The sequence below is a fragment of the Thunnus thynnus genome, chromosome 23 (assembly GCF_963924715.1).
Source record: "Thunnus thynnus chromosome 23, fThuThy2.1, whole genome shotgun sequence".
NCBI lineage: Eukaryota > Metazoa > Chordata > Actinopteri > Scombriformes > Scombridae > Thunnus > Thunnus thynnus.
This window is the reverse complement of record NC_089539.1, coordinates 11,153,844-11,175,112: the sequence shown is the minus strand read 5'-3', so window position 1 is coordinate 11,175,112 and position 21,269 is coordinate 11,153,844. Positions and strand designations below refer to the sequence as shown.

Here is a 21,269-nt window from a genome sequence, read left to right as displayed (position 1 = left end):
TTAGGAGAAAATAAATAGAGGGTGACTTCATGAGCCACAAAGTAGTCTACATCTTCACCACGCTAACAGGATTTACAGGCACTAATAGGATTGGCGAACACAAAGTGAACTGATAACAATTTAAGGAAATTGCTGGTGAGTTTGTGTATTTGTAGAAGCGCATGGTGGTAAATGCGTTCAGTACCATGAAAATGTTTGCTTACAGGTGTAGTTAGGTAGCACAAGGATGAAAGATGGCTATCAAAAAAGGTGAAAGTTGGTTGCAGTTTATGTAACACTACATATAATAGTCCTTCCCTTGTGTATCATACTAGCAAACAATGGTACAATGGTGGCAATTTAGCATAATATGTTGGGGATACTAAAAAACAAGAACAAAGAAATAGAGCACTAAATTGTATCTGTTGAAAAGTTAACTAATGTAAAGATTTTATTGGACACATTCACAAAAAGTAGAACAGTATGTGAAACTGTGATTTATTAATTTGACAAAAACCAAAAAAACCCAAAAAAACCCAAAACGGTTATTGAACTAAAAATGAGGAGTCCTTAACATAATCTGTGAAACCAAAAATCATGCCAGAAATGTCCCTTTAAATGGCCACACCTTTTGGCTCACTTCCTGGTCTGGTGATGGAAGCAGGAAGTGATTTAAGGAAGAGGAATGATTAGCAATTCTTGGCGGGAAACCTGGATTGTAAATCCATCACTACTTGACAGCACAGCAAGGCACTGTATTCAAACTTGTCAAGGTAAAGTACTGTTTTCTTGGGACTAACTAAAGAGATTGACCCATTGATCAGGCAAGATCAATTATTTTTGTTTGTGATCATTAATAAGTGATTAAAACACTTTACCTTTGGGACTTTTAAAAGGCAACATTGATTTTTTGAGGAAACTGGTTAGCTGTTTGGAACTGGAAAACGGAAACAATACTAGTATCAAATCACACACCAAAGTAAATTTCACTCACCAATTTGCACTGTTTTGGTTTTAATATTTAGAAAGTGAAAGTCATCATACCCAGTGTTTCCCCTGTATTCATTCAGCAGCGGTGCACCGCCGCTGCTAAAGTTTCAGATGATCATTAATATCAACGGGCTACTAATGATTTTCACTCGTACACTGTACGAGCACAATAACACCCTTCGTTATTGTGGATTTTTTAGTCATCCTCCCTCTACCTGAAAGGTACAAGAGAAGCGTAGCTCCGTTAAGGCATAAGGCAGTGCGTGTGTGTGTGTGTGTGTGTGTGTAGTTGCGCGAGCGGCAGAAACGTGACGTGAAAGCGAGCGGAGCAGAGGAAAAGTGTAGCAGTAAGTTGTCAATCTGGCAGTAAATGTACAGTACAGGCTGCGTGTCAGTTGATAAATGCTGCAGCTCCTCAAGGCAGAGAACATGCTCATCTATCGAAGGGGGTAAGCCCCGAAGTTAGCATCAATGCGTTAGCTTAACTTGACCAGGCTCACTTAAGGTGGACTGACTTTTAAGGTGGACCAGCAATTTTCAATGTGTCAATCTCAGCCGCTCTTTAACAGAGAACGGAGAAATGTCTGGCTGGCTGATGAGTGTCTTGAGTTTATCATATGCTGCCCCAAAGCAGTCAACGTAGGGGAAACACTGATACCTGTACCATTTCTACCTGTCCCAGCCTGTGCACAATCCTACTGTAGCACACCTGCTTCATTACAGGCCGAGAGGTGTATTTGAAATTGATTGAGAACTGATTAGGTTTTTGTTTTGTAAAAAGAAGTATGATTTTTAGCTAATGGAGTGGCTCTGGAGGTGACAATGCTAGACTGTCAAGGTTTTTTTTTTTTTTTTTAATTCTTTGGTCCTTATACACCTTCCAAACATCAGTATGTTTGCTTTGTCATTGTGAGCATGTTAGCAAGCTAACGTTAGCATGTAGCTCAAAGCTAAATGCTGTGCAGCCCCACAGAGTTGCTTACCATGGTTGGAGACATGTTAGTCTTGTTAAGGCAAAGTGAAAGTACAAAAAAGTTAACTTGAATTTTATGTTGGCCTTCATATACAGGAAGTTGGTGACCATTTTCCCTCCAAAAACCATCATCAGCAATGCTACAGAGAATCTACTTTCAGGTAAAAACTCTTGGTTGGTGAACAAGGCACATGGTCATTTCTCCAAAGTAAATTGGACACTTATTTTTAGGACTGCTGCAATGTTTGAAGAACTGTCTTGTATAATTTATACCTATGTATTATGTAAAACTCCTATATTTGCGTAGTTGTTGCACTGAAGACAGGACCACCAATAAATGAAATGACCAAATCATGATTTATGTCTTTGTAGAAACAATCATGACCAGGTAAGCTGGAGAAGTTATTCTTAAAAGTTTAAATTAATGTCCAATTTCAGTTTGTGCCAGCCAGATTGACACTAAATTTTATTCTACATAAAGATGTAATTAGCTCGCTCTCTAATCTGCTCCTCTCCATAAATTATATATGATTGGACAGCCAAGCAAAGTGGCAAAGCCTGGAGAAATCTCCCTCTGGTACATGCGGTTCAGAGGCAGTGGATGAGTAACTGTTGTATAGTAACAGAAGACACATTCACACAGGGAAGCAAGTTCCCTGTTCATCACAAAGCATCTAATTACCCCACCACCACAGTTGAACTGAAGACTGCTCTGGCTGTATAATCAGCACAACGGTTGTGTGTTGATGGAACTGCACTGCTTGACCATGGGACCTTGAACAATTGCGAATTGTGTGTGCAAATTGTGTGTATTCCCTAACTACATATTATATTCCCTATAAACATACCGTGTGTGCGGGGCGGTGATCGGGGGACGAGCACACTTCACCTGTCAGCTCTCATCATAATTGTTGGTGGTTGGCTGTAATTTGACAGCAATTATCATGTCAGGAATGAATTCCCCGCTAATCGCAGAGTCTCCTTGCAACAGAGGGCACATATTGCAGCAACAGGAGAGACATGCCACCGCCATTCAGCATGCCTGGGAGAATTGTTGTCAGTTACAAACCTCCACGGGCTTGTCAATCTGCCCATTATTGAGAGAAGAGCCGCATTCTGCTTGTAGTAGGGGGGAACAAAGCCCGGTTAAAGGACAGGAGAGAGCTAAGCAGGCAACAAATTTCTGCTGATCCCAGACGTTGACATTTTGCATTTGTGGGCACAGATAGCTTCCTTACAACAAAAGGAAGCATAGCTTGCAGGCACGCAGCTGTAACAGCATGTAAATATTATGAACCTGCAGAGCTGCCTGTAATTGTAAAGATGTTCAGCACATTTCTAAAAGATGCAGCATTCATTACATCCAGCACAAGGTTTTCTCAGAGCAGTTTAGCCCTATTATACAAGCACTAAACATCCTCCGTTTATAGCATTCATGGGTGATGATATATAATTATCAGGGGACGGGCAGTGCTAGGTATTAATTTAAAGTTGCCTGAGGCGAATTTTGGAGAACACACAGCCGCAGAGAAACCCAAGGTGTTTGTCTCGCTCTGCACATCTCTCCAGGGAGAGGAGAAGCTGGAGCAGCACTGCAGGGAGCAAAGAACCTCCATCTCAGAGGCACACTGAAGAGAAGTTTCAAAGGGAAACTCACAAGAATAGATGGCGTGTTTTATCTTTCTGCTCCACTCCTATATCTGCTCTGTTGTGTTCAGCAGCTTATGGGGGATTTTCACCTGACAGCTTCAAATACTGCAGGTTGTTTTTAATGGCACGATGAGTGAAGTTTAATTTTTTGACTTGTGCTGTCCTCAGAGGAGGACTATTGCCTCAGCTGAATGGGGAGTTGTCTGCTAGTTTCAGATTTCCAAATGCTTTGAATGCTGAAGAGGAGTACAAGATAAAAAGAGATCAGGGAAATGCAGGTGTGTGTGTGTGTGTGTGTGTGTGTGTGTGTGTGTGTGTGTGTGCGCACGCATGCGTTCTTGGAAGAGATATGTGCAGATTTGTGCAGTATTTTTCTAAAACCACTGCAGGAAGGTGTAGGGCAGGGTTCAACCTTTGAGCTAACTAGATGTAGGAAAATGACTTGAATGTTAAACATTCAATCTGTTATCACACTTTGTGGCAAAGTAAATATCTTCCATAAAAAAAGTACTTTATACTGGTAAATAAACAATTCAATTATTTGTTTAGACAATAAGTAATGCACCTTAAAACAAGACCAATATAACAGACAAAATACTTGAAATGAAACGTTAAAAATTGATAATTGTAGGAACAATGCATTTAAAACATAACCTCAAAATTACTGTATGTTAAAAAATACAGACCATACTGTTTGTCAGAAAACAAGCAAGAAAACACCTTCTGTGGGTATCATATACTTACAACTGTAGTATAACTAGTACTAATTATATAACTTGTTAATCTTGTTCCTACCATTGGCAGTAATACCGTCACCCCAAAATTTATCAGCATAAAACAAAATACTGGGCATAAAACTGATTGAAAACATTAATCATGTTTTAGATTTACTGATGTCACCAGATTCTTGTTATCTGCATGTACATTAAACAATTTTTAACACAACAAAAAAGGTGCTTTTTAATATTTTTTGTCTGCCTCTATGTTGGATTAAAGCTTTTAAAATAGTAGAATCTTAAGTATGCTTTAAACAAAGTAGAAACCCTGAAGAACAGTACAAGCTCAAGTCTCTGTAAGCTTAGAGGCTAGAAGTTGCTTGAAAATTGCGATTTTGAAAAAAACCTTTGCACATCACAGTGTAGCTGTTCCACTGTACATTCATCTTAGATTCTAGGTTAAAGACGGTTTTGTTTTTTATAAAAGGAATCAGTGGAACACAGTCTGCACTTGAACTTTAGACTTAAATATCACACCAGACTATATTCATTACACCTTGTATATCAGGGTACGTACTGTTTTGATTCCAATCTTATAAACCAAACCACAGAACTCTGAATTTAGTGATTTGTGTGTTTTTAACCTAAATCAAAAGCTTTCAATGCATTTACACTCTGATAGAAAAACACAATTTTGAAGATGTTTTCACCAAACAGTGTTTAATTAAATGAATTTATATCAACTTTGGTAAATGACATAAATACTACTGGAGGCATTTTATTTAAAATAAAAAAAAGGTATGCAGTCCCTTTTGCACCTGAGACCAACACTTGAACCACACTGCTGCAGTTCTCTCATTTTCATACACCCCTATCCTTCCCAGTGACTCATCCTCCGAAGGTCAGAAAAATGGTGACCCTGTTTACTGAGCTCTCGTGCCTGCTGAGCGTCGATCCTGGCTTCCACTCCAGCCCTCGTGCTTCAGTAGTCCGTGTAGCCGGACCAGAGGGCAGCTACATCGAGACTCGCATCAGGCCAGCCATGTTAAAAGGTACTCTTTTGCCCTTATCTAACCTTGCTGTCACCCAGCCTCATTCTCTGTGGGGTGGATATTTAATTAAATGTTAGGCCTTCTCCGTCTCTGCTCTCTTGGGTGATCGCCTTAGTTCTGCCTGGCTAGTTTGGCTGTGAAGAGGCCTTTCTTGTTTCTCCTACACACATGAATAAACATAAGGTCAGGTAAGATTTTTAAGCATTATCCCCCATAAGGGTTTGCTGTTGAGTTAAAAAACCAGCTCAGGGGGCAGTAGGAAAGTAAACCTCTGCCAGTGTAAAGTGGAGTACTTCGGGCTAGAGTAGCTTGAGAGAGAGTATAATTTAATATGCTTAAAGGGATAACCGCCATGAATGGAGAGTGACATAATCGGGACAATCACACATGATACTGTTTGTGTTCAACTGCTTGCTTCCAATGTTTCCCTCAGCTAAAATCATACAAATTGGAGAAACAGTTTGCAGGGAAAAAAAAAAAAAATGAAAGCCTGCTGTACAGGAAAATATAAGGCTGTCAACTCAGTTTGTTATTAAGTGTAGAAAGCTTACATTCTAATATGTACATAGCTACTTACAGTTCTTGCATGCTGTGTACAGTCTTTTAGAGAAAAAGCTCCTTATGTCCACTGTCTTCTTTTTTAGGAGGCATTTCATTGCTGTAATATTGTGGGTTGATACAAAAAACAGTAAAGGACAACAAGTTTTACAGTAATTAAGTAGACTTGGATTATAACTAGTTCAAAATCACTGGTGCTAAAGTCACTTACAGTGATGCTAATGTTACTTACTATAGTGTAAGCTATTTCTGAAGCTCTAAAGAACTGCTCAGTCTGATGAAGTTATACTGTTTTCATGATGCTCCACATTGTAGACTGGTGGAGGACTGTATTCAAGTGCATTAGCAGTGTTGCCAGATAGGACTGACAAAAAGTAGCCCAATCGAAGCCTAGAACCAACCCAATTGTCATAAAGCTAGTGTATTGATCCTATTGCCTCCAGTCTTCTTTTTTATCTGTATAATTAGGCTAGAGTCAATACCAGAGTAACAATAACAGACGTTTATAATAGAAATCATAACTTTTTCAGATTTTAGATAATGTTACATTTAATGTAATTTTCCCTCATATGAGCAGCTGCTGCAGGTGTTTTACCACAGAACTCTGACAGAATTATAAGTGGAATAGGCAATAAGTTTCAATTTAGTTGTAACAACCTGAAAGGACGTTTGGTTTAGACTGTCATCGAGCTGATGCCATGTTCATGTCATTTATGTCATTTATGGTATGGACAGATTGTTAACTTACAAGTGTTCATGTCATCAGGACTGTTAGCATATGATTATAGAGTCGGTTGTATAAAGATTAATTGACAATATAACACCATACAATTAAATGTGGGTTTATTACAGTGAACATCTGTCTTTGACTGATGTGACGCGTCTATGTTTGTTTGGTTTTCAGGTACTTCCATAATATGAAGTTAGACATATTGGAGCTTTCAGAAAAAAATTCCAATCATAATTGGGACCTGGATGTTGACGTGAGCGCAATTTACAAATCGGAAATTCATAATTATGATAATTCTGATATGACATGAATGCTGCATTAGCCTTCTGGACTCTGTTGACTGGGAAAGACACCCTTGCTTGCTAAACCATTTCATATTTGGAAATTTTAGGCCCCAGAGATGAACAAACCATAGTTTACAGTATAGTCAGTAGTGAAATCCATCCATATTTGAGCCAGAGAACAGTAAAGAAGCTGTGAGAGAAAGAACCACAGGGGAATACAGAATAATTTTAGAAGTTGGAAGAAGAGGTTTTCGGTAGCAGCGCGGTCGAGAGGGGTCAGATTTCAGAACACAGACTTTGCAGCGTACACTTTGTAGAAACCGTCGCTGTACATGGAAAAAGTAAGAGCACTAAAAGTAGTGGGTGTTTTTTTAAAATATGTTGGTTCTGTGAATACATGTAACATTCAAGACTTATATACACTAGTATCCAACAATGCTTTGTGTAGCATACAGACTCTCAAATCAGAGCTTGGCAGCAGAGCTAACGGCAGCTGCGCGAATCTCCTTTGAATTTACAAAGTGGTTATGCCTTCTCTGCAGAGTTCAACAAAAGCAGCTAACTGGCTGCCAAAAGAACAGCAGAAAGACTTTTGTTTCTATGGCATTCTGCATACTTTTCATTGTGCAGCTTGTTTTTGCCTGCTCTCAAATTATAAATGGTGTTTCAAAAGAAAACACTGTCAGAAGCCCAAGTATGTGATGAAGGTGGGTGGGGGGGGGCTTGCGGCAGGGGGTAAGCCACAGGAAGGATAATGCACTGCTTGAGCACGCATGGTTTGATTCCTGCAGGAGAATGAGTTTACTGGGCTATTGCCGCTTCAGTTAGACAGCACAGAATTGTTCTTTTGTTCTGGCAGTGAAGCTCTGGGGGGGTTTCTCACAATGAATTCCTATTGATTTTTCTGGTCATGTCATCAAATTGTATGTGGCTTGAATTGTGACTACTGTTTTCTCATCTGCTCCCTGAGGTTCCTCTCCTCTATAAAGTTTTTATCCTATTTGGATGAGGCAGAACTAAACAAAAGGCAAGAAGAATGAAAGCTTGAATAAACCTGGAAAACAGAAGTAAACACAATGATTAGACCTGCCATTTAAGTCATCTTGTTCAATAAAGTTCCAGGAAAGTTGATGGATTTTCATCTTGCGCCATTTTTTTGTTGTTGTAAAGTTTAGGCTACAAAACAGACACATGATGTTTTGATGTTACCTATGAGGACATGCAATGTTTGATACAGTCTCACTTGTTAGCAAACTTCTAATTTAATATTAGCAAACTTAAATTACTATGAAATTGCTGAATTTATGACTCTTCTCTTCTACCTATCTATTGTACCTTTTTAATAGGCAAGATGAGATCTAAAAGATGCACAAAGTTAAAGACATATAAATATGATTTGAAAAAGAATACAATTAATGTAGGCTAATTGCCTTTTGTGACCACAGTAGCTGCTGTTCAGCAAAAGACATAGTCTTGTTAAAAACCAAACAGCAACTACCATGACTTAAGAAGCCAATGTGGAAGTACCTTGAAGTGCAATGCCACCGACATACGCTATTTGCTGGCTCCAAAAAATCCCTGGCTCCAATTGACTCCCACTGAAAAAGCGTAAACATGTCTAGAGAATGTTTTTTTTTCAAGAGGTCATTATGGTCTCAATCACTAAATTCAGGCACTCTAATAAGTGTGTGAAAATGATTGCTCTCTTAATAAGATTTAAAGTTATAATCTCGAAGATTTTCACTTAAATAAATGTCTGTTAATATGCTGCCCTCAGTATATGTGCTGTGATACACCTTGGTAGTTAGACAAACTCCGTCCTGACATCACAACCGTGGAGACAGTTGTCCATTGTCCACAGGTTTAATGACATAAGAAAGAGTAAAACTAAAACACACAAAAGGCATAATGAATACAAAATGCTAATTTAACAATTGTAACAAAATTTCCATCACTCAGTGGTTGATCCGCCAAAAAGGGTAGGCAGACCTAACGCAACAGATCGCTCTTCAATTCACTTGTGCTAGCATGACGTCACACATCGACGCTGTTTGGATCTCTGGGAGTGAGGTCCAAAGACACACCTGCAATTACCACTTAATGCCATATGGTGCCGCCAAAGAGAATGAAATGATTATCTTCGAGATTACCAATTATAGTAGGCTTTTATGTCTGCTGTGTGGGCATGATTGACAGCTGTGATTGACAATTCACTTACCTGTTCTATTTCTCTCTATTAGTAAAATACCATAAATAGTATTTTGTAAATACAAGTACTTTGTGACTAACTTTAAAAAGACACCACAGCACACATACACTGAGTCGGAGAACTTCAGTTAGCATCTACACTGTACTGCACACACTCTGGTATGCTATAATTTTCACACCAGGCATCTTCTCTCTCATTCGCTCTCAGTGTGATACTGCAGCCATCTGTTAATGTGCTGCAGTCTTAATTATGCTCACATCACACTAAGTCAATCAGAGGTGCGCCTGAGCCAACTGTAACACACCTAGCAGGGGCTTTACGGATCGATAAACTATCCTCCCAGGACTACTGAAGCTATACCAGCTTAGCCCTTTGCAGTCACTTAGTCTCGGCACAAGGGTTTTTTTTTGTAGAGGTGCTTTAAAAGACATGTTTGTACACACTGTATCTCAAGCTGAATATGCAGATATTGTGTCTGTGGTCATTTAGTGGTAATACCTTTTTGCATGCATTTCATCCCAAACAGTATAGATTTCTCATGGTTCACTGGTCTCATGATCAGTGATCCAGCACTGACCGCCATGTTGCTTCAGTGCACATGGAATGGTGGATGTAAAATTAGAAAAATGATGTGTGTGTTGTGCTTTCACAAACCTATTTTACTTTGTGATATGAGTTTAATTTTGTGAAGAGCTTGGTAAAGTGGTGCACTATATTGGCTGGCCCGCCTTGTATGATTTTTGCATAGCTGTATGTGACATTTTCAAGGCGTCCGGCTTGACATCAGTTGCATTAAACATTAGCAGCAGGCTGAGCAAACTGTTGTTGACACAAAGCAGTGGTAGCAGTGAAGCCAGCAACGAACAAAAAAAGTGTATTTAAAAATAATGAGCTGCGTGGGTTCTCAGAGTGCCAGCAATATAAGCTACTTATATCATGAACCTTAACACAGATTAACATGAGGCTATCTCAGAGAGGTGGTATTTTAGTTAAATATTAGGATCCTACAGAAAAAAACAAATTGGATTTTCCTGAGCATACAACTCCTTGACAGTAATCCAAGGGGAAACATAGAGTCCTATACCATCTTATAAATAAGAAAACTTCCCACTTATACTTTCTAATTGGCTCATTTATTGTTTAGTGGGTGGCTTATTTAATGATTTCCATTTGTTTACTGCAAAATAAATAATACATGCAATGTGTTAAATAGAGTATGACTTTTCTGTGTTAAGCAGCAGAGGAGGCCTTCTATAACACAGCAAGACTGCATGAAAGGGACATTTCTCTCACCATTAGTAACTTGTAGCGTTCATAGCTAACTTTCCATCGTTTGGATTTCATCCATCCATGATGTAAAGAAAGGGGTTTTTAGAGAAAGGAAAAATAAAAAGGCTTATAAATGAACCTAACAGTCTGCTGGTTTAGTTTGTGAGTTATGAGGAACAACACACCCAACATGACCTTTATGCACAGTGTTACCTGGAAGTTCTGTGTAAACATAGCGCCAGGGTGTTATTGGTCTACAGCGTCAGTTTACTGGAGCGTGTAATGCGTTCTTGAAAGTAACCTTGGCATTAAATATCATTCATTCAAGCACTAATGAACAGTCTCCACCTAAAATGAGTTGGATACATGGGACGCTGTTTATTTACCTGCTGATAACTTTTCACACTTCCTAAAATTTCTGCCGTTTGCTTGTGCATGTTTCACTTAACCATTGACATTCAGCCAACCTCATTCCAAATCATCTCTTGGTTCAAAAGTTCATGTGAAGAGGCGCCGTTGTACAGAGTGTTAGTTCTCTGCCCAGTCTGCTCTCTCTCCCTCAGCGGGTTATCGGGCTCCATCGGAAGCTTGGCTCTAATCTGCCGGCTTGGGGGGGTGTTTCCTGCGTCGGGGCTGTGGCCCAATCCATCTGTCTTCATCAGTGAGCCGGGGCGGCTGTGGGCTTGGGCCAGCAGGACCCCGCTAAGCACCAGCTGCTAGCTGCCTTTTACACTGATTCCCACCAAGTGGGACATATTTACAGTACAGCAAGCTGCCCGGTAAGATTGGAGGACCTTTCAGCTCTTAGCACCTCGATTTTTCTTTTTTCTCTTGTGGTTTCGCTCTGTCTGTTTACCCCCTCAGACTGTGAATACCCTCCACAGCCTTTGCTTTATATGCCTATTTATCAGTTTCTGTATCAATGTGTCTGCCTGTCTCTCATATTTCAGGGTATAGAGGTTGACATGAGTGCAAAAAGGGTGTGCACGTCAGTTTGTTGTTGGTCCTTTGCACCAGAAAAGGCTTTTGACAGTTTACGATGGATGGGCGATATAGTTGTTGGTTTAATGATGCCATTTATTTACTTAGACTGCCAAAGATATCTCTCACAGGCACTCAGCTTGCCTCCACTAACACATGAAGCCAAACAGAAAGTTCAATCTATAGATATAAGATAATTGTTTTTTCAGATGTCATTCCCACCATGATCACTGTTGCCATGGCTTCAGTGTATGATAGAGGCTCAAACTGTTATTTTCAACCTTTTTTTCCCTCCTGAGGCTTTGTTCAAAATCACACCATTATTCACTCATTCACTACTTCCTACACAAAAGACACTCAATAGTTTATTCGTAGTCGTAGTTGAGCAATAAATCAAAAATTTGGACATTTATCAATCATCATCATTTTGTCATCACTTTCAGCTTCAAGGTCACACAACAGTAATTTCTGATGGTTAGCAGAAATTGTACATGCCATGGATACTACTATTTTTGTTCCATTGTGGACTTTTTGAGGGTAGTATGTAATGGATGAATTTACACACTGTGAATTTGGACACTCAAATAAAATGGTGGACAGTAAATATTTCAACTGCCTGTTGCTGTGTTCTTTGCTTTGTTCCTCAGCTCCTCCATCCATTTGCCCATGTCCATCTATAACACTTTCACGATAATGATGAACTCAGCTCCTGCGTACCCCTCTCTAGCTTAAAGAAATGGTTTTGGTCACAGCTCTTAATAATTAAAAAGACAAGTTCACGAAATATGCTGCTGAAGTGCAACGATTTGTTAATAGATAGGATGCAAAAGTGCACTACTAATACTACTACTACTTCCTCTGCTCAGTCAGTAATAGAGGCAGGTGACCCTGTAGAGTGGGTCACAGTGACTGGATTGATTTGGAGGGGCTGCTACTTAGCATGGCGAGACACTAAGCTAATTACCTCCCTCATAAACACCAGGCTGGCCTTTAGCTCCTATTGAATAAGGCCACAGGCTCTGAACGATGAGACTGAGGAGACCCAGAGGCCGGGGTTCCTTCCTATGGAAATCAATTTTGGTCTAAATGGCAATGAGATTAGCACAGTACTGATCTGATCCTTTGATTTTTTTTTTTCTCTCTTCTTTCCAACTCCCCACAAGCTCCCCTTTCTATTTCAGCTGCCCTGGAGTATTGTCATGTGAGCAAATGTAGATTAAGTAGTGTGTCTTCATCAGACGGGAGAAGTAGTGGAAATGTCACTTGAAAGCGTACTAGCAAATCACATGATTTATTTTAAGCCATACTAGCGGCTTGACTAAAGGTGTGGCAATGTCGGTTTGTCAGTCCACCACTTTGGTTCAGACTGAAATACTGTATCTCAAACTTTACTGGATGGATTGCCATGAAATTCAGTGCAAAAATTCATGATCCCAACAGAAACCTGCTGACCTGGGTGATCCATGACTAGCATTCAAACCCCACTATGCGGTTGTTATTTTTATTTTTTAGTGACAGTCCTGTCAGCCTCAGCTCTACTAGAACTGTGCTAAGTAGAAAATGTTACCATGCTAGCACGCTAATATAGGGAGCATTGAAAACATTATAAATGCTAAACAACAGCATTGTGAGTATGTTAGCATTTAGCTCAAGGCACTGCTAGTACAGCCTTACAGAGCCAATAGCATTGCTATAGATTCTTTGTGTTGCACAAATTCTGTAACACTTATTTAACAAAAAAGTGTCACGTGATCTGTTTTACTAAAAAAAAACCTTGTCAAAGTGGCTTAAAATTGTTAGCATGTGAAGCACGTGCATGTGAACATGTAGCACAATAAAATAGTTAAAAAAAAAAAAAAGATATCCAATATCAATACAATATCCTCATCCACTAAAAACAATCCCATTCCTTGTGAAGCATTGTTTGAATGATACAATGGCAAATGAAGTTTGTCTTGTAAATTATTCCAATATGAAAAGGCAGTTTTGCTAAAGTCTAGAGAAGCCATTTAAGATTGTTCATAGCATGTGTACCTCAATACAATCCATAGACAAATGTTGATGACAGCAACAGAATTCATCTTGTAAAATAAAATAAGCTTTAGCGTGACATACCACAGCATGTTACCGCACATGTGATATTTTGCTCTACACACTTACCTGACAAAGATGGAGATTGTATGTCCTCTGTGATTGCAGCAAGAGCCATCAACTGCATGCCCTCCTACAGCGTATGCAGTTGATGCTCCGGGAAATAATGAAATATACCTGCTGGCGTTCTTTCATGTGCCGGTCTCGTCTTGATGTTTTCAACAGCGAGGGATGAGGGTAATACACTCTAGCGTTGGCAGTCACGCTACAATAAAGCACGATGTGTGACAACAGCATCGCTCCGATTGATACTGATAGTACAATGACATTTCTTGGCAGGCCAATAAAAGAAAATGTCTGCCCACCATCTCCAGCGCTGCTCATCCTATAGTGAGTCAACATGATCCCATGGGTAGGGTTGAATGGGAGCCTAGGCATGCATGTACTGTACATATGTGTTTGGTACAGTATGATGTGATTGCATTCTCATAATGGTTTGTGTGTGTGTGTGTGTGTGTGTGTGTGTGTGTGTGTGTGTGTGTGTGTGTGTGTGTGTGTGTGTGTGCTGGGGTTCTTCTGACAAATGGAAAGGTGAGTGTACATCTGTGTTCTTGTGTGTGAACTAACAGCTGTATTGGCAGCCATACAGTGTGGAAGAGGTGCCATTTTATGGAGCCCGTTGAGCACTTGAGGTATTTCGTAGCTAATTCTCTATTTATATGTTTCAGTCACACCAACCAAACTCTACTACAAGTGACATGTCCTGTAAATAAATGTGTGGCTTAGTGAAGTGCCTATTTAACTATGGTTTATTTTGACTGCTATGAGCATACAGTATTTAATAATCTTTTTTCTATGCGCGTGTGTTGATACAGACTTTGGTGTGAATCAGAGGAATCGCAGCCTCTGCAACCATCTGAGCAGGTTCTGCAATATGTACAGCAAGGGGAGAGGTGGCGTCGAGTGGGAATAGGCCGCTCTGTCTGGAAGAGAACAAAAGACAGATCCTACCTCAGGTTTCATTCTCACACATGATATATTAGACGGCACATCAGCTTCTCTTCTGCCCACCTTCATTTCTCTGGGGTTGTGGTACTGCGACAGTGAGCATCAGAGGCTAATTGTGTTGGATCTAGACACAGTGAATCTGCATGGGCCTCCAATTCTCTTTCTTTTTGGCATATCTGTCTTATTTTTTAGTTTGTCCAAGGGCGACTGCATGCAATCGTCATTGGATTAGGCAATGCAGAGCCTTTTTTTATTATCAGTATTGGACCCACTCTAGCCATCACTTGATTGATGTCTGCTTTTTTTTGCCTTTCACCTATGTTGAAACATAGCCAAAACACTGCTTTCCTGCAGAATGTTACTCGGTTTTTCGTCATTTTCTCATAATCTTACTCTTTTTTTCCTCTCTCTCTCTCTCTCTGAGGGATTATCCCTGAACCTTAAGCTCGTGTTCCATCCTAACTGTGTCAAACTCTTAAGATATGCAGTAAACAACGCTGGCATCGGAAAGCAGAGTAGAACAGAGACTGTGCCATATGTGCTGTGCTAGGGACAACATGCATGTTTCTCTATGAAGATGCTTTAAAATGTTAATTGTTGTGCTCTGTGTTTAATCATGGGAGAGAACCTGCCTCCTAAATATAGCAGTGCTTCCTGTCCGTGCTCACTCAAACGAACAGGGCTGATTTATATTGCATAGGGATGACATTAAAGACAGCTTCCCTACAGGATTCTAACACCAATATTCTATGCACATTTTCAAAGCAGTGTTGAGCTAAAAGCTGTCCAAGCTCTGTGTAGAAAGCAAACACAGAAGAAAATCAAGCAAAATTTGAAACGGAACATAAAAGGCCTTTTGTTTCTCATGTTTTCCTCCTTTCTCTTCCGGCTCCAAGCACACCTCCATCTCCCAATCCCACCTCCATCTTGCTCAAAAAGCTGCATCTCCCATCAATGCCCCCCCCTCCAAACCCCTCCCCCCTCTCTCCATCTCTCCTCCAGCAGTTGATTTATTATGCCTGTTACTCAGTGAGGGCATCATAGCGCCGCTGAAAGCAGCATGCCGTTTGCAGGGCACCAGCGGCGCCTTTGTCTGCGAGGCACGCAGCTACCAGCAGGCCTTTGGATGCTTGTTGCCATTTCCACTCTCAAATTTGATTGCTGCAGAGAAATGAAAGCCATATCATACCACACCTCACGTGGGGTGCAGAAATGAATATTTCCTCTCTTTTACTCACAGCTTGGTTCATCTCCTTTCTTTAAAGACCGGTGAACTCCAATCTGGAGGTAGTATCAGATGGAATTTGTCTTTGTGTCTGCTGTGAACGGTTATAGTCAATGACGTTGATTTCACAGTGTGCCAGATTTCACTAGGCTCTGAGTAATTTCTTAAAACTGCACAGTTACCAGTGTCTGCCACTTAAACACCACTGATGTGTGATAAATTATGATACTTTTCTGTTCTGTTTGATCCGAATGAATATAAAAAATGTGAAAGAAATTGGAAATAAATTACTGTGCTGGTTTTGCAGTTCTTGATGTTTAGGCGGATTTTACAGTGCACTGCCCCAGACTCGTTATCAGTGCAGAGGAGCAGAAACCTTTAAAGAATGAAACTTAATCATTTAGCATAGTGTTTCTGTCTGATTGCTTTGAATGTAGCTATAGATATGATGCGCCCCATTCATACGCCTCTTTTTGTTGGCAATGGGACAGATAAACAATATTCTTTGCAATAAATTCCAAGTATATGAGAATAACTATTCTATTTTTTTCTATTTACTGCACAATATCCTCATCTTATCAAATAGGTTTAGTCTATAATTGAGTTCTCAATGCACTATTACATGCTTCCAGTGCACTAAGAATATTTCAATCTGTTGCTGAAATATTATTGTAATGTTGCTCCATGTATGCTGGATGTGTAAATATGCAACCATTTGGATTTTTTTATAGTATTATACTCTTTAAACTGGCCTTCATGTTTTTCTTAATGAAGAAAATCCTTTTCATCATGTGACAATGTTTAAAATGAACAGTCACTAATGACTGATAGACTGATGGTTGACTCTTGGACCTTAAGAAATGAACTATTCTTTCACGTTCAGATGGAGAACACTGTGGTGTCAGAGAACTTTCACAATTAGTCATCTTCAAAGTGATTTGACACCCAGAGGAGCAACCTAATGGTACAGGTTCTTATTCATTATAGAAATCTGCGGACTTGTTGTTTTCGTGGCTCAGATGTCAGGATAGAGGGGAGCCACAACACACTGACCCCATCTGAAAAACAGCTTGTTTGTTCTAATTAGAGACACCGATGACATAGAGTCAGCCACAGAAATGAAAGTGGAAATTTTCACCTATGTTTATCACTGCGTCTCAGGTTTGAAGATATACTAATTCTTAATTCATGAGGGCAAACAAACATGCCAAATGTAAGCCTGGGTTTTATTTGTGCGAGGGAGCAAATCCTCAGGGACTTTCAAGTGATGGGAGACCAATTAATGTAGTCTGTGGCTGTGCGCAAATATGCTGTCAAGGCAGCTGTTTGTTGTGGAGCATTTTACCCTACTGTAATAAGTTAAACCTGCAAGAATTGGTTGACCTCTAGAAAATTAATTAATTAGTGTCAACAACCAAATTCATAGAGTGAAACACTGAAACTGTTGCAGCAAAAATCGATGACACATACATCAGAATCAACTTTAAAAAGTGCAAAGGGCTTTATAAATCATTTGGCTCTGTAATTTACTTTGAACATAAAGAGGGAAGCAATACATGCAGGGAATTGGTTGACTCAAACAGCACTCACACTTGCAATTATTTGGACTGTGTGGTGCTTGGATGCGCATTCATTATCGGTGAGATTTTGTATGCGTTAGGTAGGATTCACACAGTCCCTCTTCCCCCAACAGGTGTTATTTCCCTTTGGGAGGCTGAAAATGGGGCTGTTAATGAACTCACTGCCAATCCCACACATGTAGCTCTCTGTCAACACTTCCTTTACAAGAATAATCTAAGTGGTCTGGGAAGTCGCAAGTTCTCACTTTGCATGCATGTGTGAGCAGTGGTATACTTGTTTGTGTGAAACTTAACAGCAGCTCCTCACACTCGACACATTCACACTGCCACATGAGAGGGAACCGAGGATTGGTTATATGAGTATATGAGACTAAGTGCAGGATCATTTGCACTTTGCATCACCAATGCCAATAAATGATGTCCACAACTAGTGTTCAAAATAGTTTAACAAAAATTCAAAATCGAATGTACATACAGAGATTTATTTACAACAGAAGTAAAAGTTGTAGACTTGACGGGTTGCTTCAATCAATATGCTTGTAGGTCAGTCAAAACTGTTAATAAAACTCCTCTCTTTTCATAATTTAATGTGGTTTGATTTCTATAATTTAGTACATTGTAGAGACGGTGACGTCACTGCTACATGTTTCAGCGACATCTAGCTGCTCTCTCCATGACTTGTATAAATATCAGCCTGCTGTTGTTTATTTATCGTTCCAACGTCTGTTATACCTCCTGCAGATGCCAGTACAACCTTTATCCTCTGTCCTATAAAACTCTGCTTTGTTGCATGGGCACCTTCAAAATGTAGGACAGAGGATAAGGCAATCTGTTTATAAGCACATGAAATTACTTGAAATAACTTTACATAATAATTACTTAAAATGCTTAGATAATAAGATAGTCGTCATTACATAATTACTTATCTAAGTAGATCACATATAATTAATTACTTAGATAATTAGCCTACTGTGGTACTACTCAATACTATACTATAAACTATATACAACTTTGTTTCAACGTCTTACTTTTCAACATTGAATAAACTGTAGATTGCATTCAATTCAATTATAATCTGTTTTGCAATTGGATCAACATACAGTATAGCAATACTGACTGAGTCAGTGATTTATATATTCAGTGTTTTCAATGCATTGTTCAAGTTTTGATTATATGTATGCTGTGCATAACTTGCAATACTACTATCCCTATACCATATACACAACAATAAACACCTCTAAATAACTCAGTGGTAAAGCCTGAATGTGATCAAATGAGACTTTCTGGAGAGAGATTATGGCACCTTCCTGAATAAATATGAGGGAAAGCAGCTGTTACAATTTGTCTTTCATAGATGGAAAGACGTTATTTCACAGACATAGTCAGACATCCAAACTGTTCTATCTGTAGTGTAGGAGTGTGAGCCACATTGTATGGGAACCAATACACAAACCACTGTTTTAGAGAGGGAGGAACTGCTCAGGCGACAACAGTAAAACACAAAACAAACAAAATGAAGTTCTACTCCAGGCAATGATTAAAGGCCCCATTTAATGAAAAAATGGGGTGTGGGAAAACATACTACAACAGCTAAATCCCGACTTTTTTCCCCTGTTAATTCCTGAATGTTGTTAAAACAAAATTTGAAATTGTTTAACACCAACAATAAAAAGAGACAAATACACCCTTAAAAAAGTGTCATGGGTCTTTAAAGTCTTCATTTCTTATGGCCACCACCACCCATCCTCTCCGGTGCATACTTCAGGTATTTTGTCATGGTCTCCATTACTCTCTGGGCCTCCTCAGCCGTGACAAGTGCTGGATCTCCTGCATCAGTTTCTAGTACTCCAGGTATGATTGTTCCTGCAGAGAGGGAGGAAGATTTTGGGGAAAAACAAACAATTAACAGTCATAGAATTGAATACAGGAATATGTATTTTGTAGTCATATTTCAGACCTTTAAATGAAATGTGTGAGTGAATTTTATAGTCAACCTACCTCTTGCAGTTTCTGCATGGTTGACTGTCTTCTTTGGTCCAGCAGACTCTCCTCCTTCCCATCTGCATACACACAAACACCCACACCCAAACAGAAATGCAAAATGTATGATATAAGGAATGTCAGCTCGCATGAGTACAAATGAGTCTTTTTGCTTGCACTAACTGGTCTCACAAATAACACACATGGTACCTTGATAACCAGGTTTGGCTAGCTCAGCCTGTAGTTTCTCCTCGTTGCTTTTAACAGCCTGCCGGGAGTCCTGATCCTTCTTGTAGCCACTGTCCATCTTTTTCACCTCTGCCTGCTCGGTCTTCAGCTCAGCCTGGGGATGCTTCAGGGTCATTTTGGGCCTGGACAGAAAGGAGGAGGACAGAGACAAGATATATTAACTCTGTTATAAATCTATGATAAGACTATTACAAGACCATTATAACGTCAGAGATCAAGTCTGTTAAAGGGAAACTCTTGTATTTTTCGACCTGGACCCTATTTTCCCATCATCTTTGGTCTAAGTGACTAATGGGGACAAAAATTTTTGAAACTGGTCCAGTATTGAATGAGAGCGCTTCAGCTGGCAGCTGCAAAATGGACTGTAGTGTAATCCTTGGGGGCAATTGCACCCATCAATGTATGTCCACTATAAGTGCCTGTTTTTGCCACTGACAGGCTCAGATTGTTATTATAAGTGTCTGACAATGAAAATAACCACAGGAACTAGCCACTTACCTTGTACTGACTCATTTCAGGAGTCAGTACCTATACTACAGTTGTCTTTTGAGTCTCCCATGTTGTGGCTGTGGCCAAATAGGTTATGTTCCTCACCACTGACTTCACTTGAGCTGTCTGCGTGACTGTCTTCATGACTCAAACGGTCAGTGTTAGTGACTGATGACCCACCCATTGATCCAGCTAAGGACCGAAAGAGAGAACTACAGTGAGTGAGAAACAAGGAGGGGTGTGACGGTCCATGACCCAAACAATTACTGTCAAAATAGTTCAAAATAGTTGAAATAATCCACTCACTATTATTAAAATATGCACCGTTATTACTGTAGTGAAATGATACCGCATCTCCCCATCCCCCTCCCCTCTCTGTGATGGTCGGCTATTCACTCCACCTTTGAGTGAAGCTGTTCAGAACAACAATAAAAACATTTGATTTCTGAAGTGGTCAGACAGCATGTCGTAAGAACCAGTTCTGAGAAAAAAATGTAGTTAAAGTATTGCAATAAAAGTACTGGTTTGGTCCCTCTGACTGATAAATTATTATATATGACATCGTTAGATTATTAATACTGAAGCATCAGTGTGTAAGCAGCATGTTACTGTTGTAGCTGCTGGAGGTGGAGCTACTTTGAACTACTTTATATATAGTTAGACCATAAATCAGCATGCCAACAGCTGCCAGCAGGTGTCCTGACTCCTTGCAAGAAAAATAAAGGTTTTTTTTCTTTTTCCACTGCAGCACAACTAAACTGTTTCAGTAAGAGTTTTGGCCAGTGAGCCATTGTTGGATGTTTACATTTTTCAAAATAAAGGACCAAAATATTATTTTCTACCTTTGTTTTTTTTGTACTGAAATCATACTGAACTGTGACCTCAAAACCGAGGTACACACCGAACTGTGAATTTTGTGTACCGTTTTTTGTACCCCTAGAAACAAGGGAACAGAATGATAGCACATGATAGCATGTGATAACACACATCTGTACTTAATTTTCTGCTATCATTCCCACCTATGATTGAAACTGCAGGTTCCTTCTTGCAAGATGTACGGTCTAGAGCATTCTTGAACTGGGCCACTCCATGCAGCACATTACAAAGCTTGGTTCACATAAAGGGGCTGCTGCAGTTTTGGCTCGGCCACAGGCTCTCTAAGACTGCCTGCAGAGCAAACAAATTGAACCGTGTCATCCTTCAAATTGTTATTGTGGTTTAAAATTTTATACTTACAGTGAAATGTTTAAGAAAAT

At 39.7% G+C, this 21,269-nt stretch overlaps 1 long non-coding RNA gene across 13 annotated transcripts in view; it reads left to right on the top strand.

Moving 5' to 3' along the window:
• Positions 1-638: 638 nt before the first annotated feature.
• The window catches only part of LOC137175687 (uncharacterized), a 262,964-nt gene continuing 242,333 nt past the window's right edge, over positions 639-21,269 (top strand). For 8 of the 13 annotated variants that reach the window (XR_010925686.1, XR_010925687.1, XR_010925688.1 and 5 more), the window contains exons 1-3: positions 639-752; positions 2,039-2,103; positions 5,193-5,360. This is a non-coding gene — a long non-coding RNA (uncharacterized lncRNA). Of the gene's footprint in view, positions 753-2,038; positions 2,104-5,192; positions 5,361-7,902; positions 8,064-14,357; positions 20,430-21,269 lie in introns of those variants that run through there. The other 5 variants (XR_010925682.1, XR_010925681.1, XR_010925692.1 and 2 more) reach the window with 3 other exon arrangements.